We start from the raw sequence: 18,035 nt of genomic DNA on the forward strand, positions 1-18,035 counted from the left end.
CAGTTTACAATAAAAGTTATAATAAATCCCAAACTCATTGAAATCATTATAAAATAACAAGAGCCCAGTAATAAAGGACACAGGGGAATGCTGAGATGGATAGGAAAACACTTTTCAAATACTTCCTTGGAACAAAGAAACAAGAGGAATAAGTGAAATGTATCTCTTCTGAAACACCTTCTTTTCAACATTAATAGCTTGTTTTAAATTACCCTTGCAGAGAAATTTTGGGGAAAAATAATTTGGTCAAGACCATGTAAGTCACTCTCCCATTCCCTCAGTTCCATCCCACCCTAACTTTCAGAGACTGGTCTGTCTGCACCATACTCCTTTCACTGAACGTGTGCTCACCATTCACTCCTCCCTCTCATTTCCCTAGATACAACGTGGTGTTTAGTCTCTACAGCCATTTACTTTCCTTGATGACGCTACTGTGTTGCTACTGTGTCTTCACCAGCATTTTTGTTTTTCCCAGCAGAGAGCACAGGTGGGCAATACTGGGATGGGAGCTATATTGGCCATCTTCTCCCTTTCATAGGTGGCCCTTTTTTTAGTATTCTTCCCATATATTCATACAAAAAGGGTCTCATTTCTTTCTTTCTTTCTTTTTTTTATTAAATCATAGCTGTGTCCATTAATGCAATCATGGGGTATAATGTGCTGGTTTTATATACAATTCTAAATATTTTCATCAAACTGGTTAACACAGCCTTCATGGCATTTTCTTAGTTATTGTGTTAAGACATTTATATTCTACACTTAGTAAGTTTCACGTGTACCCTTACCCACTTCTCTGATCCTGAACATTTGAGTTCTCTTTGGTTTCTAGTTAAGGTAAGAAGTTTGATTGGATAAAGGGGGAGCATAAGAAACAGGCATAATTCATTGTATGTAAATATTGATTTTGCACATGGCTGCTCAGAAATGCCATGCCAGGTATCTATTATAACACAGTAACTTTCCACAGATCTCAGCACCAGCAGCGGACTTTCATTTTCACTGAGGTAGTTTATCACTCATAATGATTATGCCCAATTCTGTACTTTTCATACTGTTCACTGCTCCCTGATCTTTCAGCACAAGCAAACAATCTTCGGAAAATACTTCTCTCAGTTTAAAGGACAATTAATGAGAAACATGCCGGAAAGGTTATTGCGCCTATTTTCTGGCCAGAGCCCCTTGAATCACCCAAAGGGAAGCTAAGTATTATTTTGACATTCATTATTGGCTGAACACCGACTATGTGTTTCTGAAGATAAGATGGGCAAACTGTTTCCACAGCCGGATCCACACAGCATGCTGTGTGCTTGTGAAAGGGACTCATCTGGTCTAAGTTCTCCTGCCCTTAGAGCATGCAGAGTTCAGCTGGAATTTGAAGCTTGAGTAGTATTTCTTTCCAAAGGCCATTAACTGTCCATGACACCCTAAAGTTATTATCAGCTATAATATTCCGTTCATCCTGGACAGTGGACTAATCACATGTCTAATTGCACAGTAACACAAGAGGCCACAGCAGTTATTATTTTACTTACTCATTCGGAGAGAAGGTTTGTTTAAGGTGAAGGATATCAAATCACCAGGTCATAACAAAACACATTTTTTAAAGAATGTTTCAAAAGAAAGATGAAGCACTCAAATTAAAATCCATTGCACAGGCCTTGGGTTCTTTCCAATGGCCAGCACTTGTCTTTCTTTCTTGCATTTTTGCTGGTTTTCTAAACCTGTGTGGTGCTTTTCCTTCACATTTTCCTGAGTCCCTCACCTTCTTGCAGATCCCTAGGAATCTTTGCTTTCCCTCGTACTGCTGTGGGAATATTTAGGATAAATCTGCCAGCTGTCAACAACTTTGGGTGCTTTACCTTGTTACATGCTCATTCAGACCCTTTTTTACCTACAGAAAATAAACCAAGAAGGTGACTGGTGTGATTTGAATGAATCTCCCAACGTTCATGTGCTGGAAACTTAAGCCCCAGTGCAAAAGTGTTGTGTGTGTCTGTGTTTGTGTGTGTGGGACCTTCAAAAGGAGATTAGGTGATGAGGGCCCTGCAGGAATGGGGTTCCAGATAATTTCCAGAATTTCACCCTCTTCTCCCAATTTCCATGCTTTTCCTCTTGCTCTTCTACCATTAGATAACAGAACTGGATAGCCCTGACCAAGTGCAAGACCTGGACTTTGGGCTTTGGTTCTTTATACATGACCATCTTGGGTATTCTATCGCAACAGAATAAACCAGACCAAGACAGTGACTTAGAGCAGGTGTGAAAATTCAAGCTCCTTTCCTGTCCTAGTTCCATCATTTCCCCTTCTTTTTTTTTTTCTTAAGCTGATGTTCAGCTCCATCATGCTGCTTTTATAGCTGCTGTTCAAACTTTAATGAGGACAATCAATGCTTGCTCTGCCTTTTTAAAAAACAGATTAGAACTTAGAAATTACAATGTCGAACAACTCTGATTGAGTAAACACAATTATATTAAAACTGTGAATTAAAAACAGTATCTTACAAATTTAATACCTTAATTTACAGACAACCAAGGACCAAATGTCTCTGTTCACTGTTATGCATCCTAAATTACTAGTCAGCCACGGTGACCTTGCTTCAGCAAATAGCCTTCAAACCCATTTATTCTTCTTCTACCCTGAGGAGACCAGTTATGGTTTATCTCCCATAGGGATGATCAGTATCAGGGCAGCTCACTTCATGTCTGTTATTACCTGATCACTCATGTATGGAACACAGGTAGAACCATAACACTCTATGGCATAGGCGCTTTTATTGCTGTTGTTTTATCTCACCATATTTCCCAAAGGCATAAGGTAAAAATAAATTAAGTATGGTGACAGTTGAAATTTATTACATACCCACCTTCGCTGTTGATTGCACATCAATTATAGTTCTTATGTGTTTCTGTACTTTTATTCTGTGACCTGATAACAAAATCAACTCAAATATGGAGATGAAAATTAATTAGAAAATATAGCACGAGATATACATTTTCTGGAATTTAATGTAGCAAAATTGTCTAGAGATGGCCTCATTGAAGAGGGTTTGATTCTTGGGAGGGTGAAGGCGACTTTTACACCTTCAGTGCATGAATACTCTCCCCGAGCCAGGCTTCACACACACACGTATACATGTGTATACATGTGAAGCCTCTTTTCTTTCCTGTACATTGAGGATGAAAGCAACCAAGTCTCTGAGTATAACAACTTTGTCTCCAATGGCAGTGATGAGTCCAGAATGTTGGAGAGGGTCACATGTTTGTTACACATGGTGAGGATTAAATACAAAACCAGGACCCAAACACCACCACTCAGAATCATCCCCCTTATCCCACACAATGCCCACTTTATTTGCACAGTGTGAAAAATTATACTGAAGCATAATTTAGCAGATAGCATGCATATCAAATACAAATGCCACAGACCAAGCCTTCAGTGAAGGCTAGGGAATCAGGCAAGCTGGGACTGTGCATGGGCCTTTCCTAGGCATATGTTCATCTTATCTTGATTTATTCTTACTCGTTGGTGTGTCTCTTATTTTTCATGCATCTCAAACAAATACTCTGGCTTCCCTGGACACTCTCAATGTGTTAAGAAGAAGAGAGAAAGGTCAAGTCCTGGGAGAATAGGGAGAGCCAATGGGACATCCTATAAATAGCCTCACCTTGTTAGGCAATCCCATGTCCTGCTCTTCTCCATTAAGAAGCCTGTGCTTCAAATTTACATAGGTACAATATGTATGTTCTACCTTCAGTTGTACTTTATCATCTAAAATTCCACTGCTTCTTTTCCAATCCACCTAAATCCTTTTGCCATGAGGTCCAGCTCTAGTGACTAGGCCCTACCTAAATCCAACAAACCCTATTCAAATTCCCCCTCACATCAGTTGCCTATGCTTGTTGTTCTCTCTCTTTCTCTTGGGCACTATCAGTCCTCCAGAGTTCCAGGCAGATGCCTTAGAGTTCTGTTGGTGGCCTGCCATTTGCTCACCTATCTCACAATGCAGGTGGCAAAATCTTGGTCATGGATCTCATCTTTTACTTCTTTTCATTCCCAGTTCCCCAGGCCAGTGATACAACTTGGACTCCATCTTACCTGAGCTACCAGATAAGATTTTAATTTTTCAAAAGTAAAAATATGAGATATGTTTTGACTTCACTGCCTGTGTTCTTGCATTGGTAAGAGCTACCAAGGTTGAGATTGAATTGGAGACACTGTGAGAAAGAGCTGTGACTGATAAGGTATGAAGACCACAGCTCTGGACTAGAAGAGGTGGCACTAGGGCTGCATGTGAGGGTTCCACCCTAAATCACAGCCGTAATAGTCACTTTACAAAGGAAACTCAGATAGTCACAGCCATAGTCATGTATCCCATGCTTATTCTTTGAATCTTGTCTCTTTTTCTCTTCCAACTCCCTATAAGTTATTTTTACACCAAACGGAACTACTGCAGTTGCTGAAACACACATTTCATATCTTCGTTTCTTCTCATGCCTTTATTTTTGCATTTCCCCCCACCTATTGTACCTGTTATAACTCCAGGTACAATCTTGCTTTCTCCATGAGATACCACATGATAAACTTTTCCTCTGCTTCCCTGTTCTATTTTCTACCTCGTTTTTATTCTGTCGTGTACCATATGTCTATGTGTTGTCACATCACCAAATCTTGGAGCTAAAATCTCTTTTCATTCCACTCTAACCCAAACTTTCCTTTGCGTGGTGCAATCTTGCATGGGGGAAAAGCAAAACTCATAGGAGTTGTGTCACACGTATCTGCTGTCTACTGACAAGATGGAAAATGGGTCTCCTGACAATGCCTCTACCCAGTTGTTGTACTAAATTGTGAAAATAAATGAATTTATAACAAGCAACAGCAGATGACTACTTCATCAAATGATCAATTCTTCAAATAACTGGGAGAATTTTTGGTTTGATTAACAGTGAAGATATGTCAGTGCAGCTTTTGTGAACATAAATCTTTCATGGGTTAGCTTTTAGAAATAAGCTCCCCTATCATTGTATATGACATTAGATCTGCTTTTTTTATACACATTATTCTTTTCTGCTTTTTGTACTTGCATACTAATCCTTTGCCCACCATTTTCCTGTGTTCTTTCTCTGTCTCTTATCCCCAAACTTCATTGCCTATTATTGAAGACCCTGTTCCCATGCTTAACCTTTGGTCTGCCTTTCTTCCTTCACCATCTATGATCTTCCCTGATCCATTATCTTGAATGGTCACAGTCCTGAAGTGTCTGATGATGAAAGGAGATGTGTCGATTTTCTCAGATCCATGTTATAAATATTTATCAGACAATTCTTAAAAATCTTTTGCAATGAATTGTTTGGCTATGCTTTTCCACTAAATAGACTTAAAACATTGAATTGTAAACTTTCTGAGTACAGGGATGATTTCTTATTCATCTTTGAAGAACCCCAAATATCTAATAACGAAATTTGCAAATAGTTATACCAATACATGTTTGTTGAATTGGAAAATAAAAACAAGGCTGCACTCCATAATCATGAGGACTTTGGTTCATAAACTTGAAGACTTAAAGTATTGCTGTTCAATAAAAAATATTTAAAATATTTCTCTTTTTAGCACGATACAAAAAGTACAGAAATGTGCTATAATTTTTTCTTATTTAGTGATCTATCTTTATCAAGTCTAATATACTTAAAATTGAACAATTTGGAGATTGTGAAGGTTATAAAGTAGTTTAATGTTTTAAAAAATGCATGATCACATTCTGATTTGAAAAAGGTAAGATATTATTACAATTTAATAAATAATTACTAAGAAAAGAAAAACCTCTGGTAGCAGAATTTATTTGACCGGAGTGCATCTATGCATTACCTTTGATGATTAGCCAGGCTTCTAAATCTATGTGCTAATGAATTCAGTATGTGCAATGGGGGAATAGAAAAAACCATAAAACCTGAAAGCTTCAGCCTCTGTAAACCTCCCTGGTGCAAGCAATCATATCAACGGCAGTTCCTGCTTCCCTGGACATAACATAAGCCACATTTTTTATTTATCCCCCAATATTGCAACTAAACAAAACTTTGGAACTACCTAAATTTAAATATATAGAAAAGTAATAACTGGATTAATTATTATAGACAATATATATGTAGAGTGGAATGCTAAAATAATTGCCGGACCTCAGAGGAAACTTTCTCTTTCATTTGCAGGGAAGATAGGTTTAATGTTCAAGTTTAATTAATGACACATCCAATGTTAATGTTCAAATGAGCAGATTACAATTTTCATTTTATGAAAATTTCATTTCCTGTCTAATGCTGGTTTGGGTTGGGACGTAATGGGTTCTGATACGGACACGGAAATATGCCTTTGAAATTCTGGCTTTACTACTTGCTATCCAAATCAGTGTTTCTCAAATTCTGGGTGAACTATTGAAACGTTATTATAGACTAAACACTGACCTGGAAACTGAGGCAGATGGAACTGTGGTCCTTGAATTTGTAATATGGCCATAAGTGATCCTACTATACTCAGAAGCTCAGGATATATTAATATACATGATTTGGGGCAAATTTCTAAACCCTGCTGAATCTTGGTTTCTCTGCCTGATATTAAAGAAAATAATGCTGATTAAGTTTCTGGGATGGCCACTTGAGATAATGTACGTAAATTGCTATTAAATGCTGATATGTGCTCTTTTCTTCTATTCCATACCTTGAATGCGACCTTCCAAGGTATTGCGTACACCCGAGCTGTGTCAAAGTTCCTGCCCCACCTCCTTAGACTTTCTTCTATTTTTTGTACACTAATTTTTTGTTCTCTTTTTCACTTTGTCATAGTTTTTGTTAGTCATTAGTCAATTCCATATGAATAGAAATATAACTCCATTAAATGTACAACATCTTGCTGCATAGCTAATGCTATTTAATTGAAAGATCTTTGAATTAGTGAAAATATTTTTAGAAAAACATCAGCAAAAATCCCAAATGATAGAAAAAACACGAAAGAAAACTTTTAGCCTAAGGGCCAAAAAACCACTCAAGCCTGTACAATATTTATGATTTCTGCTTTAGCATTGTTAGTTTTTTAGATGTAATTTGTGATGACGTCTACTCAATAAGAAGGTCTTGATAAATGCATTCTCATCCATGTATAAGAAAAAAAAGAAAAACTTTTCCAAACCATTTCTCATTCATATTATTGCCTATTTTTCTTCTCGTAGTATTACTTGAATAATAATGAAAGAAATAAAATAATTAACAATTAATTTAAATTTTTAAATTTCAGGTTAATGTGAGGGTACAAAAAGTCAAATCAAAATATTTGATTTTTTTAGGTAGAGTCCCTCTTGTAGTTATGTCCTGCACTCAAAACAGCATATCCTTTTTATATATTTCAAATTAATATGAGGGTACAATTTTTAGATTACATTGTTTTTACTTCCAAGGTAAAGTTCCAGTTGTAAAAGAACCCCCCGCCCAGGGTAGAGTCTCTCTTATAGTTATGTACTGCACCCCAAAGACCACATCATTTCTTAATATGCACATGAAAAGAAGCTGTATTAACTGCATAAATAATATTGTCCTTAAAAAAATTTGATACTATTTCCTATTCCAATATGTAATATCGAAATTACAGGATAGTGTCATGAACACTTAATTGTTATACTTACTAGGCTATTCAAAATAGAACTAACTTGTATAAAACTCTCCTTTTACTACCCAGTGCTCCAGAATGTCAAGCTTAGTTAGTGATCTTGTGAATAGGTGGCAGGTTTAAATCTAGATTCTCTATGTCAACCATAGAGGGGTCATTACCAAGGTATGATTTAAAATCACCGAGACTGATCTTAAATATATCCCTAAAATAATATATTTTTAATTTAAAGATGTGGGTTGGTAAGAAAATTTTTGTTAAATAAACATAGACTTTGAAAATTGGAGATCTGCTGCTTTAGACTTGACATATTTGAGGGGAGCATGCATCTCCAGCATCTCACAATGGGATTATTTATTCTTAGGATGGCTCTGAGTCCTGCATTGCTTCTAAACTGAGTCAGTAACAGCAGCACTGAGCAATAATTCAGGATGCAAAAGCAGTTCCCATTTTACTTTATTTTTTAAATTTTATTATTATTATTATTTATTAAATCATAACTTTGTCCTTTGATGCATTTATAGGGTTCAGGGTACTGCTTAGATATACAATGCTATTCAATGTGAAATGCTTACATTGAACTCAGTAACATATCCATATGAGTTATACTCATTTCTTAATAGTTTTGAAATGTACCATTGCATCCCATTTTACTTTGTGATGGAAAGTGGAGCAGACATCTTTACAAGCAGCATAGATATTATACTTTCCGGAAAAGCAAGGAGAAACTTGTTCTCTCTGTCATTCTAGGCTACATTTACCTTTGAAGAATTCAATATTAATCATTGTTCATCTTCAAATCCATCACTATAGTTATAGAGACATCCCAAACTTTCTATGGGAAGGAGGATGGTTTCTCACTGAGTTGTCTATCCTCTGAGTATCTGGTAACAAATATTTTATTCACTATCTACATGACCGTATCCTCACAAGTCAAGTTAGCCTTGAATAAAGCATATTGCACAAGTCGGTTCTTAAATGCTGTGATTTCTCCTCATGTCAAATTCTAAACATACAATATTCTCTGCTATAATTTTAGCATGTGTCTCTTTAATAATTTGTTATTTAAGCCTTCAGTCTAGTCAGCTATCTAGTAGCTCCACGAATTAATATTATATTGTGAAAAAGTAGGAAATCAATGTACGTGTTTTATTTATCTGAATAAGGTAATTGCATATAATTGTGGCTATGAAATCTGGGTGTGGCCAATAAAAATTAGATTATAAAAAAATCACTTGCTAATAATTCTCTCAAATTTTCTCTGACTTTTCTGTGCCTCAAGATCAGGGGTGGAAACATAATTTTAAAATTGCTTTAATAAGCATAGACCTGGCTATGCGCTATGAGAAGAAAGAAACCCCAGTATCTCAGTGAGGGTTAAATCAGGGATTAGCAAATGATGGTCCATGGGCCAAATCCAGCCCAGCACCTATTTTAAGAAATAAAATTTTATTAGAGCACAGCCGCATTCGTTCATTTACATTTTGTCTATGGCTGCTTTCTCACTGTAATTGCAGAATTGAGTAGCTACAATAGAGACCATATAGTCTGTAAATTTAAAATATTAATCATCTCTCATTATAGACAAAGTTTGCTGCTCCCTCACTTGAAGAATAAGTTTTATTTCTTGTTCCCCACAAGGTCTTCTGTGTGTCCCATCACTCTCCCCAGAGCAGGTCACTTCCATGAACTCAAATCAGATATCTAAGTTAATGTTATGTCACGACGCTACCATCTAAGGCCTTCAACATCAACCTGTATCACAGAGAAAGCTGGATAATGCCACACCAGCTCTTATTCAATTCTTTTGCCTAAGAAAGATAGACACCAACTATTGGTGATGGTTAACCCACTTAACTTCAAGGGATCTGGATCATGTGAGGGAGTACGTGAATACTTGAGCAGTAATAGACGTTCTTGCTGCAGCAGTCATCATTATATAAATGGTGTTTAAAGCTATGAGACTAGATTAATTCTCCAAGGGAGAGCGTTTTAAGAGAGAAGAGAAAATTTTCGAAGACTGTCTTGGGACATTACTTAACAACATGACGAACTCAGAAAGAATATGAGCTAGCAAGGAGAATAAGATGGTGCCCCCAAGGAAGTAAATGTAAAACCAGTTATTTGTAGATGTCTTTGATGACAAGGGAAGGAATTATATTAATAAAGAAGCAATTATATCCCAAATGCTGATGATATGCAATGGAAGGAGAAGGTTGAAATTGAATAATGGATTTAGGAAGATCATTGGCAACCTTGACACATATTTAATTGGAGTGATTTAAAGTTATTAGAGTGAATTTAAAAGAAATTGAGAAGTAAGGAATTAGAGACAGAAAAGGGGGAAGTATTTAAATGAGTTTTGTAATAAAAATGAGTAACATAAAATTGAGTGTGAGGAATAACAGGGTCGGGAATGGGGTGATTTTTTTCCTTTCAAATGAGATGAAAAACTTAATGTTCTTATGTTGATGGAAATTATTCAGTAAAGAGAGAAAAACGTTGATGTAAGTGTAAGAGATGCCAATTGAATAGAACCAGTGAAGGAATCTAGTAGACAAGTGGAGAGGGCTGCTCTTGGTAAAAATATGAATAATACTCTTGAAGAAAATGAATTAACATTGTGAATATCTAATATCTTCCCTGAAAAAAAACAAAACTCTTACTTTTCAACTCAACAGTTAGAGATCAATACTCTCATGTTTTTTTTTCCATGTGAGAAAGTTAATTCTCTCATATTCCCTTGTTCTAAAACATTTTGGGGAGAAGTATCTCCAATTAGGTCAACAGATTTCTGACTTCTAAACATGAATATTTTAACCCTGCTAACACTTTATAATTAGTAAAACACTGACTGGATTTCTTTTAATTACTATAATCCTAATACCATCCCCATAGTACTGGGATGGCCAGATGTTCATCTTATATTTCACAGTAATTGTGTAACTGATCCTCTGAAGAATCTTTAAGTTATTTTTCCAAGGAAAGTAGCACTTTTCATGGTGAGCTATAAAATTTCAAGTGGAAACTACATATTTCTTCTCAGAGTGCTATTTAATTCTTCCAATAGCACTGTTACTCTATTTATAATTTTTCCTTTTACTCTAAATATGAAAATGTGACTTTTTGTTACAAACAAAAAAGTCAGTTGAAAAGTCAGTGACAGCACAAGCCTGTGATTGTACCCAAATTCTACCATATGTTAACGTGTGTGTTTTAATTGAGAATAAAACAAAGGACAGAATTTAACAATCTCTTCCAGTTAGCATGTTAATTTCTCATTTTAAGAAGACCTTTTTTCCCCTTGAAATACAACAGTTGACATGAATCCCATAAGTTTCATTACTTTTTTTCCTGCCCTTTAAAAAAAAAGAGCTTGCACATCTTCAGCATTGCATAAAATACCCATTTGTAATTATGCTTAACCTTTCTAAAGCCTTTGGGCATAGTCTGCTCATTAATCTTTAACCTGACAAGCCTTGGGGGTTGTAAAATTGATACCTCTATGTATTAGAGACACAGAGACTATAGACTAGAGGTACAAAAGGGGTAATTAAGAGGAGGTAAGAAAAGAAATAGAACAAAACTAGAGGGATATGATTGTATTATGGTAGATGCCAGCTAACATCAGGGGCAATGGAATACAAATCATTCTAGACAGAGTTCAGGAAATAAAAGAAGCTATGTGTTTTTAGACAGAAACAAATTTGATCATTTTTCTTTCTACTCAAGAGAAAATAATTTGCACCAAATTGATCTAAGATAAATATTTGTAGATGGAATCATACAAAATAAGGATTGGTTATGCTTCTATAGAACATTCTCATATGTATTTTTCTATGTTGTGATAAAATATAACAAAGGATATGTTTTAAGTAAAGCTAACGCCATTTCCTGAAAAGTTCCTCTTTTGTAAAAAATAAGCACCACATTTCTTATCATGTTCAGGTACTCATTAATTTTCTACTGAGTGTTGACAACAAGAGTCAACATTAGTAAAATACAGATTTATCCATGATATTATGTCTGCCCACATATAAAATTTTGTAATTTTATGTCAACTTGTTAAGGATTTGTTATAAAAATTAAAGATACACATATGTTTGTGCAAACATAAGGGGTCTTTAGAAATTTCATGGAAAATGCATATTATGAAAAAACTATATAGGTAACTGTATATATTTCAAATATTTTTGGCACCAAAGTGAACTCATACTAACTTGTTATAATATGTTCAAATGGCACTAAGAAGAGTGAGACATCAGTTTGAAAAGACATCCTATCAGAGCAATATGAATACTACTACAAATAAAGCAAGAGCACACATCAAATGTATGATGTAGCTCAAGTACAAAATCATAAAGTCACTGATGTTCTACAAAAAGTTTATGGGGACATTTCCTCCAAGAAATAAGAAGCTTATTAATAGATATTTGATTTTAGGAAGGAATGAGACAATGTTGAAAATGAAGCTGGCAGTGGCAGACTGTCCACATCAATTTGTGAGGAAAGGATATAATTTGTTTGTGCCCTAATTGAAGAGGACTGACAATTAACATTACAAACAATATCCAACACTATAGGCATAATGAGTTCAGCTTACACAATTTTGACTAAAAAAAAGAAAGTTGAGCCAACTTTCCCCCTCATGGATGCCAAAACACTGTGCCCAGACCAGCTACAGATAAGAGCAGAACTTTTGATGGAAATTTAAATGGAAGTGGGGTCAATGTTCTAAAGCCTCTCTTTGAAAAAATGATAACATGAGATGAAAAATTGCTTTCCCAGTATGATCCTGAAGACAAAGTATAATCCCTCCTATACCTATTTTCTTATGTGTTCTGCTCATAAAGGGATGATGGATATTATCAAAAGTTTTCTCTGCATCACTTGAGAGAATCATATGGTCTTTGTTTTTTAATTTGTTTATGTGATGTATTATATTTATAGATTTACATATAGTGAACCAGCCTTGAGAGTCTAAGATAAAACCCACTTGGTTGTGGTATATAATTTGTTTGATGTGTTGCTGGATTCTGTTTGCTAGGATCTTATTGAATATTTTTGCATTAATATTCATTAGAGATATTGGCCTATAATTTTTTTCTTGTTGGGTCTTCTCCTGGTTTGGGGATCAGGGTGATATTTGAAAGGACTAATAAATTGTGGTATATGTATACCATGGAATACTATACAGCCTTAAAAAGATGGAGACTCTACTCTTTTATGTTTACATGGAGGGACCTGGAACATATTCTCCTGAGTAAAGTATCTCAAGAATGAAGGAAAAGGTATCCAGTGTACTCAGTACTTCTATGAAACCAACTTATATTTACTCATACTTTCTTATGAAAGATAGAACACAACTGTAGCCCAGGATGGAGAGAAATGGAGTGGGAAAGGAGGGGAGGAGGAAGGTATGATAGAAGGATGGTAAAAGGCAGGACCACCCCTATGGAGCATATTGCAAGGGTATAAGTCAAATCTGTCAAGTGTACAACATAAATGTCTTAACACAATAATCAAGTAAATGAGGCAAAAGCTATGTTGATTGATTTGATGTAAGCACGTCAGACTGCATAAAAAAATCAACACATTGTATCCCACATATGCATAAATGTATTCATGATCTATGTGTATATGACTTAATTAAAAAAAAAAAAGACAAAGTACTATTAAAGCCATGCTACTAACAGGTGAAGTGTCAAGAGCGAGTGTCACGACAACAGTGTTTTGGGAATGCTGAAGACATTTTGTTTGTTGACTTCTTGAAGGGACAACATCCGCTTATCATGAGGGTGTTTTGAGAGAGCAACCTGAATGGAACTGGAGACCACTCTTGAAAGTGAAATATGGCAAGAATGGAAAAACAAACACCACATGTACTCACTATTAGACTGGAATGGATCAAACAACACCCATGAACACATTTGGTTGTGAAACTCAATGGAAAGGGAATTGGTGAAAGGAGAAAGAAAGGGAGGATAAATTCACACCTAATGTGTACAGTGCATACTATCCAGGTGATGGGCACGTTTACAACTTTGACTCAAACCATACAAAAGCAATTAATGTGACCCAAACATACGCAACTCTGTAAGAGTCTGAAGTTAAAAAAAAATGTAATAGAAAAATGCCTGGAAAATCTTCACCAGAATTTTCCCACTATAATAATGTTCCTGTTCATTCCACTCATCAAGCGAAAGAAGTTTAATGAGAATTTCACCGAGAAATCATTAGGCATCCACTTTACTCTCCTAATTTGACTTATCCTGACTTTTTTTTTGTTGCCTAATCTTAAAAAATCTGTAAAGGCCACCCATTGTTTTCAGTCAATACCGTAAAAAAAAGGCTAACATTGATAAGGTTAAATTCCCTCAAACCTAGAGATAGATTAAATGGCTGCTACCATTGCTTACAAAAGTGTCATGAATTTGATGAACCTTACATTAAAAAATAAAGTTTCTATTTTTTGTTTTCATCTTTTTTTTTTCTTTGAGACAGAGTCTCACGATGTCACCCTCAGTGCCATGATGTCACAGCTCACAGCAAACTCCAACTCGCGGGCTTATGCAATTCTCTTGCCTCAACCTCCCAAGTACCTGGGACTACAGGCATCTGCCACAACACCCAGCTATTTGTGTGTGTGTGTGTGTGTGTGTGTGGTAGTTGTCGTTGTTTGGCAGACCTGGCCAGGTTTGAACCCACCAGCCCTGGTGTATGTGGCTGGCCTCCTAACCACTGAGCTATGGGTGCTGAGCCTATTTTCATCTTTTAATTCAATTTATCCACAAAATTTTAGAAGTCCCCTCATACACATAAACCCATTAAAATATTGAATGTTCCAAATAAGAATTTTTTATATGCAGTCATCATTTTTTTTGTTTTTAACCTGTACTATTACCCAGTAATAGGAGTCACTTTATGACTCAGTTTTTCACACTTGATCTTCGCCAAAAGGCCGTGAAGTGATTATGACTCAGTTTTTTATTAATACTTTCACATGACAAAGAAGAAATGGAGAAATATCTTTATGCCTAAACAACAAAACAGCATAAGCCAATTTTGTTTCCACTGCCTGCTTGGGGTTAGTGGTATTTCAGTTGTTATAATAAAGAGCCTATACATACTATGAGTAAATTCATTTACACACTTATTTTTTCTCTGCTGCTACAGTGCAGAGAGAAATAGAACTCTGAGGAATGTCAGGGCAGGTCTGTGGACTCCTCGGTTGCTCTAGTGATTAACGTTTTTCATTCAGTGGCTAGAAAGGATACAGGGAAGTCTAAGCAAGCTTCTTTATGACAATAATCTGAAGTTCCCATTGCTCATATACCATTGGCCCAAATTTAGATACATGATTAAATCAGGCTACAGCAGAAACTGAAAAATGTGTCATATGTTTGTGTCTAAAACTCTCTTTTCTGAAAAGAGAGAGAGGAAACTGGATACCTGGAGATTATAAACCTCCAATTTAGGTTTGGATTTTTTTTTTTATTAATCACTTACAACTTGGTAAACTTAAATAACTATCAAAGAAAAATCAATAAGCAAATACACACATAAAAATAAAACTGGTTAAGTATGGGAATGTATCTATTTCCAACCTTCTTTCTGTAATATATTTGGGTATGTTTAATCTGTATATTCTGTGTGTATGGACGTGTATAAGGCAGTTTGGTATTTCGGCTGACTTTTACATTTATAGACTTTTAGATTTAGCCTTTTTAATAATTTACGATAATTTATCAAAATATAGTTGTGCATATTTATAAAGTACATGTGATATTTTGATGCAAGTATACAATGTGTAATGATAAAATCTGGGTAATGAGAATATTATCACTTCAAATAGTTATCATTTTCTTGTGCTGGGAATATTCCAAATAATGTTCTCCAGCTACACAGAAATATGAACTAAAATGTTATTAACTACAGTCATTACATTGTGCTGCCGAATACTTATTCCTTCTTCTTGTATGTTTGTACCCATCAACCAACCTCTCTTCACTACCACGCCCCGGCCCTTCCCAGCCTCTAGGAACTACCATTCTATTTACTGCCTTCATGAGATCAAGTTTTTATAGCTCCCACTTATAAGTGAGAATATGCAGTATTCGTTTTTCTGTGTCTGGCTCATGTCACTTGACATATGACCTTTGGTTCAGTTTATGTTGCTGCAAATAACATAATTTCATTATTGTTTCTGGCTGAATAGTATATATACCACATTTTCTTTATCCATTCATCTGCTCAAGAACACTTCAGTGGATTCCATAGCTTGTCTGTTGTGAACAGTGCTGCAATAGACATCAGAGTGCAGATATTTTTGATATATTGATATCTTTTACTTTGGATATATATAATGTTTGGATCATATGATAATTCTATTTTTAGTTTTTTGAGGAAGCTCCATACCGTTTTCCATAGTGGCTATACTAATTTACATTTCTACCAACAGTGTTTAAGCATCATCTCCACATCCTCAAAAGGATTTATCTTATTGAAAGTAGCCATTTTAACTAAAATGAAATATCTCATTGATTTTCATTTCTCTGATGATTGATGATGTTGAATAATATTTCATTCCCCTGTTGGGCATTTCTATGTTATCTTTGAGAAATATCCATTTGGATCTTTTGCTCATTTTTTGATCAGATTATTTGTTTTCTTTTTTGTAATTAAGTTTCTTCTGTATCTGGTTACTAATTTCTTGTCAGATGAATAGTTTGCAAATATTTTATCCCATTCTGTGAGTTATCTCCTCACTCTGTTGATTATTTCTTTTGCTAGCAGAAGCTTTTACATTGACATAATCCCATTTGTATATTTTTGTTTTGTTGCCTATGCTTTTGAGGGCTTACCCAAGAAATTGTTACCCAGACCAACGTCCTGAAACTTCTCCAGTGTTTACTTCTTGAAATTTTATAGTTTAAAGCCTTATATTTAATAAATTTTAATTTTATTTTTACATGTGGTGAGAGATAGGTAGACTTTATTTTTTAGAGCAATTTTAGGCTCACAGCAAAATTGGATGGAACATTCAAAATTTTTCCATGTACCTTCTTCCCCACACTTCCTAACCTCCTCCTCTATAAACATCCCCCATCAGAGTGATAAATTTGTTATAACTGATGCATCTACATTGACACAGTATTACTACCACTAGGGGTAATTCTTAGTGTTATATATTCTGTGGCTTTGGACAAATTCATATGATATTTCCTCACCATTATAGTATAATTGAAAGAAGTTCCAATGCCCTAATTCAGCAGTTCTCAACCTGTGGGTCACAATCCCTTTGGGGAGTCTCCTGCATATCAGATATTTACATTACAATTCATAACAGCAGCAAAATTACAGTTATGAAGTAGCAATGAAAATAATTTTATGGTTGCGGGTCACCACACATGAGTAACTGTATTAAAGGGTCATGGCATTAGGAAGGTTGAGAACCACTGCCCTAATTATTCCCTGTGTTCCACCTATCCATTCTTCCCTCACTGGGAACCCCTGACAACCACTGTTCTTTTTATTGTCACTGTAGTTTTACCCTTTCCAGAACACCATATAATGGTGATCATATAGTATGCAGTCTTTTCAGATGAGATTCTTTCACTTAATAATATGCATTTAAGTTTCCTCTATGTCTTTTTGTGATTTTATGAAAGTCTCTCTTTTCCTCATAGCAGCAAATTATAGTCCATTGTTTGAATATATATTACAGTTTATTTATCCACTCCCCTATGGAAGAACATCTTGGTTGATTCTAAGTTTTGCCAGTCATGAATAAATCTCCTATAAGGGTTCGTGTGTAGATTTTATGCAGTTGTCAGTTTCAACTTCTTTAGGAAACTATCAGGGAGGGCAATTGCTGGATTGTATAAGAAGACTATGTTTAGTTTTGTAGGAAATTGAAAACATTGATAAAAAATAGATGACGCAAATGAAAAAACATCCCATGATCATGATTTAGAAGAATTAATATAGTAAAAATGTCCATAATGTCCAAAGTTATCCAGAGAGTCAATGCAATGTCTATTAAGATACCAATGACATTGCTCACAGGACAGCCCTAAATTTCATATGGATTAAAAAAGAGCCTATATAGCCAAAGAAATCTTAAGTAAAAAAAAAAAATTCAAAAGCATCACCTTACCAAACTTCAAATAATACTACAAGGTGATAGTAATCAAATAAATGTCTTAACACAACAACTAAGAAAATGACATGAAGGCTATGCTAACCAATTGGATGAAAGTTTTTCAAATTGTATATAGAAACAAAACACTGTACCCCATGAGAGTATTAATGTACACAGCTATGATTCAATAAAAAATAAATTTAAAGGCTCAGCACCTGTGGCTCAAGTGGCTAAGGCGCAAGC

The sequence above is a fragment of the Otolemur garnettii genome, unplaced genomic scaffold, assembly GCF_000181295.1.
Source record: "Otolemur garnettii isolate 467f Iridium unplaced genomic scaffold, OtoGar3 scaffold00040, whole genome shotgun sequence".
In the NCBI taxonomy this organism is placed as follows: Eukaryota; Metazoa; Chordata; class Mammalia; order Primates; family Galagidae; genus Otolemur; species Otolemur garnettii.